Here is a 12,331-nt window from a genome sequence, read left to right on the forward strand (position 1 = left end):
TGACACGTATATTGGGTGAGACCTCAGATCCGGAAACTTTTTGTTTACTCTTGTGGATTTTTTTTCCCCTGGCGAGGACTGGAAAAACAGTTTGCAGCTTCCCTTGTGAATGGCAGTCAGCTTGAAACTCACCTAGGTTCTGCGAAGTGAATTTTGGTGTTAAAGAACACTGCCATATTGGACAATGTTACAAGTCCCTAGGTTTTGCTATTTAGCCATGAAGAATTTACCAGAATAATCAATCACTCATTCATCTAGCCAAATAACAAGTCATTTATTCAACACATATTTACTAAAAATGCACTCATCGCATTCTATGGAAATAATTTGTGGGGAATTTTAAAGGCTGTCAATTAAGACCTAATGTGTCTTGATTTAATGAGTTCCATTCAGCCATTCAGGATAAAGCAAACTGAGTTGGGAGAATGATGGAGCAGGTGACATAGATAAAAAGCATTGTACTCATAAACTGACATGTTAAAAAAAAAACATGACATGTTGAATCAAACTTCTTGGTACAATTATTTAAAGTTAACTTAAAAATAATAATAATAAAATAGCTGGGCCCCGGTGGCTCATTCCTGTAATCCTAGCTATTCAGGAGGCTGACATCTGAGGATCACAGTTCAAAGCCATCCTGGGCCAGAAAGTCCGTGAGACTCTTATCTCCAATTAACCACCAGAAAACTAGAAGTGGTGCTGTGGTTCAAGTGATAGAGCACTAGCCTTGAGCTCAAGAGCTTAGGGACAGCCCCCAGGCCCAGAGTTCAAGCCCCATGGTAGACAAGACAAAACAAAACAAAACAAAACAAAAAAAGACTAAACATCCAAGACAGGTGATGCTAATAAGACAGGACCTAGCATTTCTTTTTCTTTCTACTGGTTATTTAAAAATCTTACTTGACTGATAAGTGTGTGGGGCAGTAGTTTACCAAAAATGAAATGAAGAGAAGTGTTAAGGTGAGACACATAATGTCATATTTCTTAACTTCTGTGACCCTCACATGGATCCTTAATAAACTTCGCCATGATCCTGGTCAGTTTAGAGAACCAGAAAGATGGTAAGTGATTGAACAGACAGCACAGGAACTCCTATAATCAGATTTACTCCTCTGCTATCAGTGCGCAAATTGTGTTTGTGCCTCTGCTACAGATTTGTGAAATGAGAAGGGTGGTTAAATGTCCCTTTTCAAATTAAAATTTTATTCCATAGGACAAAGTCATCATAATACTTCTTAAATCAACCCCAATATTCTAATATGTTCAACTACTGCATGGTGTAAGTGATGAGATATTTGGAAGTATATTATTAACTCTACTGAAGAATTATCCCAAATGGATAATTTTGTTTGTACAATGGACCAGTTGTGACCTACAGGACACAAGTATCAGTTTCCACCTCAAATTAGGAAACATCGCTTAAGAGTTTTCTCCTAGTAATTATTGGTGATACAAAGCCTTGGTATTTACAGGATATCCAAGGACTATCATCATCTGGCAACATGCTACAGATGCAGAATCTCATGCCCAGCCTAGATAGACAGAAGCAGAATCTGTATTTTTAACAAGATCCACAGGAAATTCACATATATCTGAAAGTTTCGGAAGCATAGCTGTATAAAAATATCCACCTCACTGGATGCTATCTCCTCCTGATGCTCTCCGCCTCCCTGATGCTGCTAGTATCTTGATTGGTGTAATTACTTCTTGGTGATACCAGTAGAGGGGGTGAAAGAGCAGAGAAAGGTGTCAAGCCTCAGGACCATCTAGAGCAACACAAATGCAATCATGGTTTGAAAGTGTGAATTGATATATGCGATTCAATTGTCCTTCCTTCTGACTACAATGTTCACAAGCATAATAGCTACATTTGTAATGAAATGTTTTGGCAGATTCAGCTCCCTATTCCTATAATCTATTTATGGTCGTCCTTCTTTTATTATTTTCCTTCCTTCTTTCCTTCCTCCTTCCTTTTTTATCACCTCATCTTCTCCCTTCTCTATCTCTTCTTCCTCCCCTCCATCTCCTTTCTCTCTCTCTTTTCTCTTAATAATCTAGATGCATGTGGAACAGTCCTCAGCAGAGAGCTCTGCAGATGTATGTGAAGCCCTTAACACAGCACTAGCACCTCAATAAAGGATCATCTCCCTAGAGTTAACGACAAAGTGCTTCTCTTCCATTTACCCTGGTGGTTTTCTATTGTTTTACAAGTAGCTACTGATGCCAGCTTCTTTCAGAAAAAATGCCCTTATTTACTCTGCCTTTATGTTCAACTACTGCATGGTGTAAGTGATGAGATATTTGGAAGTATATTATTAACTCTACTGAAGAATTATCCCAAATGGATAATTTTGTTTGTACAATGGACCAGTTGTGACCTACAGGACACAAGTATCAGTTTCCACCTCAAATTTGGAAACATCCCATCCACACTGATTCTTGGGATGATAAGCATTATGAGCTGCAGAATGTTTAAGAACCTTACTATCTGATGCTCTTCGCTTTTGGAAGACAATTGTTGATGGGTACTGTATTATCAGAAGTTAAGTGCCAAGTTCAATGTGAATGTGCAGACCTTTCAATGACTGTCAACACCAGCCAATTCTTGCTCTTCAATTCCCATCATTGCAGCTATCCAGTAATTTCCTAAAAGGAAGAGAACGTGATACACCTGTATTTACATGGCTAGTGTTTGAAAGCTTTTCTAGAAGCAAAAAGTTCTGGAAGGTGTTCCCTAGAGCTCTTTGATCAGGCAGCATGACACTGCTTGTATTGCCAGGGTAGGTGCCCCTCATGGCAATGATTAACTTCTTGAAAGACCAATTTGGTTTAAGATAAGTGATACAAATTGTTATAATTATAGGGAACAGAACGGAAAAGTTTATAAATGTTTAGAATAAGATAAGATCTTTATTCAAAATTAATTTTGTGTTTTGTGATGCCGAGGACTAATGCCAGCTTTTTTGGATGTGTAACCTGTGGAATTGTCCAGGTCACATGCTTGTAGAATGACTCCGTGATACACTCTCTTATGTTCTCTTCTCACCCTCTGGAAAATCTTCTAAAATAAATCTCTGCATTTTTTCATTCAGTACTTGAGCACACAAATTGTGTATCTAATCACACTTAGGACATTACCTCACAAATCATGGAGTAAGTGGGATTGTTATATACTTGTTTTCTGCAGCTCATTAGGATATTTGGAATTAAATATCTTAAAATGGTAAAGATATATGTTCACAGTTTACTCTGGTGGCAAATGAGGAACTTCTGTGCATTGCTGATGAAGCCCTTTTATAAAATTTACCAAAACCTAGAGTTCTTGGCCAGGTAGAGTTATTCTGAAATGTTATCCTCTGCACACACCTACATAGGTACGTAATGATGGAGATATAGAGCTCTTTGTTGGAGGTATTGCATATAACAGTAACAAATTAGGAATAATATAGGGAACTATCTATAGATGACTGACAAAAAGGAAAGAAAAGAAGTTCTTTATTTATCAGCATAGATCCCAAGGTATGTTGCTAGATGGAAAAAAGAGATGCTTGATGGATGCACAGTAGGCTAGTTTTTGTACTGGAAAGAGGAAAGACACAAATATGCATTCATTTACTTGTAGTATATTAAAATGGGAAGAATACACAAGAAACTAATGAAAGGCCTGCGTGTGGGACCAATGAGGAGCAGTGGGATAGAGGGGAGTGTGCACAAGGAATATTTCTCAAAATGCATCTGTTAGATGGTTTTGATCATTTGACTGAAATAGCTATCCAAAACAAAACAAAATTGGTTTTAAAGTAAAGCCCATGTCAGAAAATGGTTAAGCTTTAGAACTCAATGTTTAATGTTCCCTTTAGCAAGACTACTCCAAGTATCAAAATAATACAAAGTACATGTCTGCAAAAATACTTGCACAAAGTTGTTCAAAGGAGATTGCTTTTCATAATAGTAAAACTTTGGGAATAATGATACTATCCATTAACAAGAAAAAGAATAAGCAAATTGTGTTCTGGAATCCACACCCTGGAATGCTGCTCATCATGGCAAAAAGAAGGAATAACAATAGATACAGGCAGCAGAGTGTATAAATTGCAAGGACATGGTGATGCGTAAAAGAAGCTGGATATTCCAAAACTACTAGCCTACTGTGTGAATCTAGATAAACAAGTTCACAAACAGGTGTAAGAAAACCACTGAACCGTGGTAGTTTCTTGTAAAAGTGTAGGGAGGACTATCTGGAATACTGTAATAAGGGTTTGTGCTTCCAGACTTATTCAAATGTCAAAATGGGAAAACTGAAATTGGTGGTTCTAACTTGTGTAAATTTTACCTAAAGTAAAAGCGAATAGATTTTAAAAGACTTGTATGAAGTACGTGTATAATTAGAACTAACACAAACAGACAAAAATATTAATGATTGTTTAAGTTAATTGATGATTTCTTGGCTTATGCTTGAAATTTTTCCATACTGAAAAGTTGAATCAAACTATAATGAAATGATTGGAAAGAATAAGACTTTAGTATCTAATAAATCAGTTATCATTTTGGAAGCTAAAAGTTTCAGAAGCTAAGTAAGGCAAATGAAATTTAGATAAACATGTTAATTGGAGGTAAATCAAAAGCACAGGGAAGGGCCTTGGTGACCAAAAAACAGCCTGGGGAAAATGTGGGAGGTGGACCATCATTCAGAGGCTTGGTAACAAGATTATAGTTCCTTTCTCCTTAGTGTTACCCCAGGTTTGTCTTTGCAAACCTCTCAGATCTGTAAGCAAAGCTGCCATAGCGATCAGTCAAGCTGCTCTGATTGGTTTGTAATCCATATTTGATTTAGGATAATTTAGTCTTTTCTAGAAAAAAGGGTTTTCTGAAAAAATAGGTGTACAATTTCCAAAGATTTAACAAAAAGGATTTGAGGAGAAATACATGCAGAATTTGAAAATGCATTTACATCAACTGAGTCTTTTTAGCTTAGAAGATGAAAGTTTGAAGATGACAATAACCTCTAAGGATATCAAAAATTGTATACATGAAATACAATAGTCACATGTTCCTTGCACTTCTACAAGTGACTTTGTAGGCTCAAGGATTCAAAGCAATGAAGTTCTGAGTTAGCCAGAGGATGGGAGAAATACCCTTCCTGAGAGATATTTAAGAATCAGTGCATGACCCATCCATCTGGAATGATTCTGAGGAAGGCTGCTTGGGGGAGGGGAGATTTTGGTAACAAGATCAGTGGGCAGTCTTCCTGCCCTGAGGCTCTGAGACCCTGCAGACAGCTCGCTTACAAGTCTGTGCAGGGGACCGTGTGGCATCATGGCTTTGCATTCGTTGATTTTTATCTTTTGCAAGATCCCTGGTATAATGAGATGTTTAAAATTGTTCTAAGTTTCAGTTATTTTTATTCCCAAAGGGAACAAGAAAAAGAAAGAAAACAAAATCACATTTGTACAAAAGAATCTTATCTCATAATTTATAAGCAGAATATATATTTATATGTATAAATACATATATATCATTGAATACATGTGCTATGCTTCTATTTTTCGCATATTGTCGCTATAAAAAAAACAAACCATATGTCATTACATTTATCCAACCTCTTGCTCATCTGGAAAGACTTTTTTTATTCAAGCTTCTAAGAGTCCTTAATGTGAACCAATTAAAATGTTGCAATTTTCAAAGTCTTCTCTGAAAGGGAAAAAAAACCCCACAAACTTTAGCTATTAGGAAATTTAAAGTTTGGAATCTGGATACCAAAAGATGCAGAAAATGTAAAATGGCATTATAAGCACTTATTTTTGTATTCATTGTGCCTCTAGGCAGACTTACCTCCTGGCTGAAACTTGTTTGCTATTTCCAAGTCATATTTAATCAGATGTATTGTGAAGATACACTCATTCTTCTGGTGACATGAAAATGTTATAGCCATTGAGGATACTTCACCGAGCAAAGCTTTATTTAATCTCTTATGCTAATTTGATTCTTTTTTCTTCAAACTTAGAAATGGGTTTTTCACATTTTAAATTTGTAATAATTTACCAAATTAATTTATTTCTGAAAGTCAACACCATTTCCAGGGTCATTACTATGTTCTAGTCCTGACCCTTCAGCACTGAAAAGTAAAGCACTTCCTGGATGCCATGTGGTCAGGGGACATAAAGATGAAAGTGACTTCTCATTCCCATTTTAATAAGAATCATTTTTCTTTTCATAAAGCACAGTAAAGTAGTTTCTGTAATCTTTTCTGAAGTCTGAAAAAATAATCAACCTCTCTCTCTTTTTCTCTGTCTCTCACTACATACCAGCCTCTTGACACCTAGCTATCTATATACTCTGTTTATAACTTCACTATTTTGCACGTTTTACATGAATAGAACTTCTTAATATGTCAACTTTTGTGTCAGATTTTTTTGAGGTTCATCCATGTCGAAGCAGGAACCAATACTTTATTGCTTATTTTAATAATTGAATAGTGGTTCCAGAGCAGGTCCATACCATACTTGCTTCACCGTTTATCAGCTGATAAACATTTAAGTTATTTCCACTTTTTGGCTATTATGAATAATGCTGCTATGGACATAGTTGTACAAGCTTTTGTCTAGATCTATTTTCAATTCTCTTGTGTAAAATACCTAGGAGCAGAATTTCTGGGTCATATGTTTAACTTGCTGAGAAACTGCCAACTCCTTTCCAAAGTGACAGTGGAGATTTCATTTCTTTAAGAGTCAGAGCCATGAGTTTTGGACACATCACAATTGACTTTTCACTCTTCTGACAGATGCAGATTTTGCAGAGGGCATTCCAAGAGTATAGGCTTCAGAGCCCAGTGGCAGGAAGGTCTTGGCAAGAAGAAAGCCATTCTAATTGTTGTTGTTTTTTTCTTCTAGAATGATGAGAAGACAGAGTGACAACAAGAAGGCGGGAGAGGCTGGGCCTTTGAATAGGTCTCATTGGAAGAGCTTCTCTGCCAAGTTCAGAAGAGCAGGAAGCAGGGAAATGACAGTGCATGGGTGAGAGGAAGAGGTTTCCTGAATTTGAGAGATTAAAGCACTTAAGACAGGGATTTGAAGTTCCCGAGCAGTGGATTTTAGTCACCTCTGTTCAGAATGGAAGTGTGATGATGTGAGAGACAACTAGTAAAAATAAGTACATTTTAAATTGTTTTTCTTAATTGAGAATGGAAACACTCTTTTTATGGGCATGAATGGAAATAGATATTTCTAAAACACTAAAAACCTTAATATCCTGGAATATACTATTCATTTATATTAGCAACTCAACTATATTGATTCTACAATAATTCTCATAGATTACTTCTACTGAAAATTATTACAGTGATGTGAAATTTACATAAAATCTTCAATATTAATATAACAGCTCATTGGCATTTATTACATTCATAATATTAAGTAATCCTTCCCTATGTTAGATATTAATAGTATTCACATTACTTCAAAATAAAAAGCCCTATTTGTCTATTAAGCAACTTTCTCCTCATCTCCTTGTTGCTTGCCTCTTTTGCTTGCCTCTTTGTCTTCTGGCAACCACTAATCAGAATTCTTTCTCCATGAATTTACCTGTTCTGAACATTTCAACAAAGAAAAATACACAGCAGCTGTTTTGTCTGGCTTCTTCTTTGCTTTCATCTATTCTGTATTATATATCAATACATAAATGCAAATATATTATATATTTATATGTATAATAAACACCAAGAGCTTTTCCAGCCAGGAGCCAATCTGTAATCTTAACTACACAGGAGGCTGACATTTAGAGAATTGGGTTCAGAGCTCTCCAGGACAGAGAATGCCATGAGACTATATCTTCAACTAGTCAAGAACATGCTTGAGTGGAGGTGTGGCACAGGTGGTAGAGGACCAGCCTCGAGCATGCAAGCCTAGCTAGAAGATGAAGCTTTGAGTTCAATCCTCAAAACTGGCACAAAAGTAACAATGTTTTAAGTTGAATAAAAATACATAAATAAAATTACACATTTTATTAAATTACACATTTTAACAATTACATTCATAGTTTCCATGACATTTTTTTTCTGGGAAAGATGACACAAGGTTGACGTGTGTATTGAGTTGCTATTTATAAGATCTTATTATAAATCTTAACACTTGGAAAAATTCCTGATTTTGCTAAGAGGAAACACCATGTAAAAGACTCTAAAAACATCACAAATTTAATAGGATTTCCTATAGCAGGTTTCATTGGCATGGCTTTCTCATTGAAGAAGATTATGTAAACAATACTTTATGGCTTCTGATGCCATAACTTGAAAAAGTAAATAGTGCATATACTCTGATCTATTGAAGTTGCTTTGGCAACTTGGAGGCACATATGTGACTTCTTAAACACATAAATTGATAGCCACCAACTCTCAAAATGTGAGAGATACAAAAGACTTATATGGAGTCTTCTGCCTTTTACTTTTGTTCTGAATATCTAATCTGGAGGAGAAAAAAAAAGAACTACTTGTTTACACATTCATTGTTCTTTTCTCTCTGGAGCCTCTGCTTTGGCAGTGTGAGTTGCTAGCATGATGTACTGATGCCAATGTGGGGACCATGCTTGTGTGATATCTTGAGAGCTTTCCTCCCACCCTGCTCCTCCCCCACCCCATATTCCAATGAGTGTGGTTGGGACTTGGCAGGAGAGCACGTGTGGGAAGACTCAGTGCAGGGGTAACAAAAGAGTAAAGACATCAAGAAGAAACTGACAAGTGGAGGAGAAATAATGGGAAGATTGGAAAGCCAGTATCATTTTTAGTTCAGTCACGAGCTGTATTAACTGGATGGCTTGCTTTCACATACATATATTTTGCTACAGCCAGGACCCAGGTGTAGACCCTACAGAGGCCACTAATTATTAGAGGCACAAAACTCCATTTTCAAAGTCAACCTATAAATGCTTAAGAATCACTTAAAGATATTTCAGTATCTGTACTTAAACTGTAATGATGGCTGAGAATTGCCTGTGTTTACTTATACTTTATATTGGTCATTTGATTTATGACAATAATATAGAACAAAGCCATCTGTGAAACCTTCCACATTGTCCCCCCAAAACACCTGACCAGAAGAACTACCAATATTATAAGGAGACATGGTGATAAAGATCATTCATTGTTCAGTGGATCTGAATGCATAGAATCTTAAACATACCTCACTTTCATAATCAGAAATATATATAATATACTTTTTTTCTAATTTACAGAGTTTCAAAAATTAAATAGAATCATACAATCATATCCATGGAATACCTGATGTACAATTCACATTGAAAAGAAAGCAAAAAAAGATTATTAGATAAAATAAAAATTGATACACAAAGGCCAAATAAAGCACACATGAGGATTTCTTGTTGTTGTTTCCTCATATAAAATTGAGACTAGTAACCTAATCTGCTTTCTCTTGATGAAAATCAGAAAGCCTGGTAAGCAGGCCCTTACATACAGCACTTTAAACCACTAGCTCTTAGCTCCTTAGATAACCCCATCAGGTCCCAGAATCTACCATTAGTTTACAAGAGGCCTTGCTGAGACTATCTTTAAGCAGCGTCATTCATTTCAATTGCCTACTGGGTTGGTTCTTGACCTGTTTGAGACTTGGAACTCTACACTAAGATGTGGGTTACATCACTCAACAAAAGATTTTTCAATTATCTTATTTAAATCATATAAAGGAAGTCCAATCAAAGGAGGTAGAAGATGGTGGTGGTGGAGGAAAGCCCTGAAGAATGTGTCTACCTCAGTGCCATGAAAGATGATGATGTTCACACTGACAGCACAGGTTAGGGGAAACAGTTGCACCTCTGTGTTTCTCGTTTCTTAATGGTTTCTAGTCATCAAATGTTTCCTGCCCCAACCTATAAAGAGAACCCCAGAAAGACTCACTAGAATTCCATATTGAGAGGAAACAGTGCAATCTGTGATCCCAGAAGATGCTCAGATCCTGGAGGAAAAGAAACAAGTTCAATGAGTTCAACTCATTGTATGTAATACAGTCCTTCAATTTTGAAACATGATTTAGGGTTAAGAATTACAAGTTCCCTCAGTAGGGCACAGAAAGATGCCACAGGCTTGCAAAGTGAATTTTAAAAGTTCTAGCACTGTTCCAGTGGCACACAGAGGTAATAACCAAGCCTCCGAAAGAGAAGGACTTTGTCCATATAACAAAAACTAGAACTCAGTTGTCTTGATTTTGTCAGGAGGTTTTGCAGAAATGTAAGGTTGCATTTATATGGCAGTAGGATCCTAGAAAATTAAATTCTCTCCTGTTGAATCATTAGCTACCAAAACATCCAAAATGCACAATGCTTGGAGCTATATTTCATCAATTTGCCTTTCATGTCTTCAAGTTATCATCTCACTTTAAAAGCACCACCAGTCAAACTTGATCTTATGGCCTGATCAGAAGCAAAAGACATATAAGCAATAGGATTCTTTTTTGTAACATAAAATAAACATGTGATGCTTTAAATATATGTATTACATTTGAAAAATACTATTTTTAAAAAGGTGAGGCAATTATATACTCTGAAGAGAAACCAAAGCAAAGATGTGTTTTTAAAAGGTTAAAATCCCTTAGAGTATTCAATAGCACTTCAGATATTTGTTTGGCGTCTTCCAGACTGAAGATTTTGTGCCAAACTACCATGGTTTTCAGTGTCCCTTTGGTGATTCATCAAGAGGCAGGAAGAATCTAAGTTAGGACAGTGCAGTAGGCTGTGTTTCCATTTCCTAATCCAAATTATTTTTGTTTCAAAGTCCAACCCATTTTACATCTGTCATAGATTCATGTCCTCCTTAACCCTGTTTTCCTGACTGGGCCACCTGCTTCTTTTGATTTTATTTCCCCTCTTTTCTTTGCTTTGTGGTGGCCAATAACCAGTTCCTGTTATGTGCTAAGTGCAAGAGAGGGAAGATGTGTTTCCACTGGGAGGTAGCACCTAAGAATTCTAGCTTCAAGAGCCCTTCTACCCACAGAGCTCAGGGACACATTCAGTGAGTATGCATTGAGTAGACACTAGATGCTGTCTCAGTCTTAGAGGCATAGAGGTAGAGGACAAGAGTCTCTGCTTGTAGGGGCCCATCTCTGTTCCGAAGGGAGCAATAGATAACCATTTTATGCATGAAAAGAACTTCTGATGATTCCACATACTACCAAGGAAATAACACTTGAGCTGGTATGGTGGTTCACACAAGATCAAGTTTTGAAAAACCAAACCAACAAACACAGAAATAATCCATGAGGTTCTTATATCATCTTAGCTACTGAAAAGCTGCAAGTGGATCTTTGGTTCAAGTGACAGAGTGCCAACCATAAGATAAAAAGCTCAAGGATAGCCAGGACATGAGTTCAAGCCCCAGGACCAGCACCAAAACTAACTAACTAAATAAAAGTAGCTTATATTATTTATTGAACAAAAACCCATGAAATAGCACATGTCAGATATTGTGAACCCTAAAAATAATGACTCTTTTAAGCTTCTAATCAACTTCATGGGATGGAAACTATTGTCTCAATTTTACTTATAAGGAAATAGAAAGAGAATATATAAAAAATTACCAGTTTTCTACAACTAGCACATTATTGAGCTGGGATTCAAACAGATTGGCTATGGCACCCAGGACCTTATCTATGGCAGTAGGCTGCATTTAAATTGAATATGATGAACATGTTACCTTGATATATGCAGGATCATGGGCTCATGACTGTAATCTTAGCTACTCAGGATTTGAGGATCATAGTTTGATGCTAGAACAGGTAAGAAAGTCCATGAGACTCTTATCTCCAATCAACTACCAAAAAGCTGGGAATAGAGCTGTGTCTTGAGTGATCGAGCATTAGTGTTGACCACAAAAGCTCTAAGTTCAAGCCCCAGAAAGGCACAAATAAAAAAAAGGAAAGAAAAAGAAAAACAAACAGATTTAAATACATTGTATTTCACTTAAGAAAGGAAGCAGTAATATTGCAAAGTATTGCTTTTATCTTCTGAAGGAAATGAGAGAATGTCACTTATTTCCCATCGGTATATGTAGTGTGTGTTTGTGCAAATTAAGATGTCACTTTGTAATCACTTTATAATCCCCTTTTCTTAAAGTTGGAAGTTCTGCTTGGTGCCTGTGACATATAGAAAATTTTACAACAGATTTACCTTTTTCCATTGTGTCCTTGAATATCTGAAAGGATGTTTCAATAACAATCTAAAATGCACACAAATCTTTCAGTCAGGCATATATTTAAAAAAATTACCATCTATAGAAAAATTCCTGCCCTTAACAATGGTGAGCACAGCCAATTCTTTCTGCGTAGGTCAG

The sequence above is a fragment of the Dipodomys ordii genome, unplaced genomic scaffold (assembly GCF_000151885.1).
Source record: "Dipodomys ordii isolate 6190 unplaced genomic scaffold, Dord_2.0 Scaffold5, whole genome shotgun sequence".
Taxonomy (NCBI): Eukaryota; Metazoa; Chordata; class Mammalia; order Rodentia; family Heteromyidae; genus Dipodomys; species Dipodomys ordii.